The 2,095-nt window shown below is 27.9% G+C and overlaps 1 protein-coding gene and 1 long non-coding RNA gene across 5 annotated transcripts in view; both read left to right on the forward strand.

Moving 5' to 3' along the window:
• LOC140919124 (uncharacterized) lies at positions 1-888 on the forward strand. Its single transcript, XR_012161710.1, has 2 exons — positions 1-68; positions 407-888. It is a non-coding gene; the product is annotated as an uncharacterized lncRNA (long non-coding RNA).
• The window catches only part of LOC140920946 (uncharacterized), a 95,309-nt gene that overhangs the window by 32,990 nt on the left and 60,224 nt on the right, over positions 1-2,095 (forward strand). The gene's annotated exons all lie outside the window — the stretch shown is intronic.

A 2,095-nucleotide genomic window follows, 5' to 3' on the forward strand; every position in this document is an offset into this window, starting at 1 on the left:
CTGAGGTTGGAAAAACTAACAAAAGCTCTCATATTAGATCTTTTAGTCCAGTTCCAGCAGTAAAGAAGGTTAAAAACAATGCACCATTCAATCCTTTTTTTGTTAATAAGCATCTTTATCAATGAACATGTTATTATTGGTATGACAGTTATGAATTATTCTGAATAACCTCAGTGATTTCATTGATCAAATGATAGGAATATTAAAAAGGAATGATGATGATACATTAGTATTTATAGGATAATTGTGAACTAGTGAATAAAGAAAATAACAAACTAACTAGAGGATCTATTAGATGTAAAAAGTTAGTTATACTAGTTAGTTAGATCATGTACTAGTTAGTGAACTATTATCTAATACATGTTTTCAGCATATTTACTCACAGCCATATAAATCTTTGATGCAGACTTGGGAAGCAATTCACAAGAACAAGTCAAGCAATGTAATTGCACCACCTGAGATGCAAGAAGGAAAGAAGAAATGGAGCATTGAATCAAACAGGTTTGGTTTTTCGGGCGAGTTGCTTCCAGGTAGACTCTCTCCCTTCCGGCGTTCACGAGCTGCTGCTGCAGGCATATCTCCCTGCAGAAGTAAACCACAATCTCCATTTCAGGGCGTGAAGTTGCTCGGTGATGCTAAAGAAACTGAAATCAATAAATCAGGCAATTTGAAATTCTACAGCACTGGACTTGGTAAAGTACAAGGGGTTCCAAACCAAGGAGCCAAAAGAAGTTCATATTTAGGAAGTTTGGCAATTGAAAAGACATTGTATATAGACATTATATCATGTTTGATTTGAAAACATGATATAAATTTTGTTTTGGATTATTGCAATAGTATTTCAATTGAAGATTAATATTAAATATTTTAAAAATGTATTTATAATAATATTTTCATATATTTTTAGTTAAAATTTTTATATAAATAAAAAATCAGACAAATTCGTTTAATGTGGAAATTTAAGCATGCGGATTCCTTTTTGAAAATTATTTTTATACGAAATTACCTGCGGATTTTAATGCGAAACACATTGTTGGTGCAAAATTTCGTATGGATATACCTGCAGATTTTCATACGAAATATATTTGTAGGAACTGTGCTGCAAATATTTCTGCATGCAAAGTCGTAAGAAAATGCCTAAAGTTTTCTTAAATGTTGCTGCGGATTTTATTTAATTTTCCTGCGGATTTATCCGCAGGTACTTTACCTGTGGATACTAAAATCCTCAGGTAACAATTATCCATGAAGGTTTTACGTAGGGATAACGTTCCGCCAGAAAATCCGCAGGTAATATGTTTTTCTGCGGAATATTTACTTAAATCCGCAGGAAAATCCGCAGGAAAAACGCAGATTTCTAGTAGAGACAATTGTAACTGATAGAAGCAAAATCGCACCCACATATTTATTTGGTGATGAATATTTATTGTTTGTTTTATAAGTGTTGAAAAAACAAATATATATATATGAATGAGTATAGAATGATTGTATCAAAATTAAAATTATGATGTTACATATAATTTTTGAAAAACTTTTACATGTTAATTTGAGGCAATTTTTTTTCAATGCCTCCTTTCCGAAAAAAAAACACTAAAATGCCCTCTTTCCAAATTAAAACACCAAAATGCCCTTTTTTTTTTAAAAAAATTTTTTTCCCTTACAAGTCGCCATTTGGAATGGCTACTCCCAAATGGCGACTTCCAACTGCTTTTTAAAAAAAAAAAAAAGTTTCAATTTTTTTTCGTTGCTCCATATATATAATTTAATTATTTTAATTAATAAAAATACATAAAAAATAAATAAATAGACTTTTAAATTATGAAAAAAATTTAATAAATCCAAATGGACATTTATAAAATAATTTTTTTGTTAAAAAAATATTTTAATTTTTATTGAAATAACAAAAGTAATATATATATATATATATATAATTCATAAAAATAGATAAATAAAAATTTTAAATTACGATAACATTTTAGGAAATTCAAGTTCGAAATGTCAATTTTTAAAAGGTTAGTTTTTTGTAAAAAATAATTATTTCCATTTTTGTTGAAATAACAAAATTAATATATATATATATATATATATATATATAATT

This window comes from Cicer arietinum, chromosome 1 (genome assembly GCF_000331145.2).
Source record: "Cicer arietinum cultivar CDC Frontier isolate Library 1 chromosome 1, Cicar.CDCFrontier_v2.0, whole genome shotgun sequence".
Classification (NCBI taxonomy): domain Eukaryota; kingdom Viridiplantae; phylum Streptophyta; class Magnoliopsida; order Fabales; family Fabaceae; genus Cicer; species Cicer arietinum.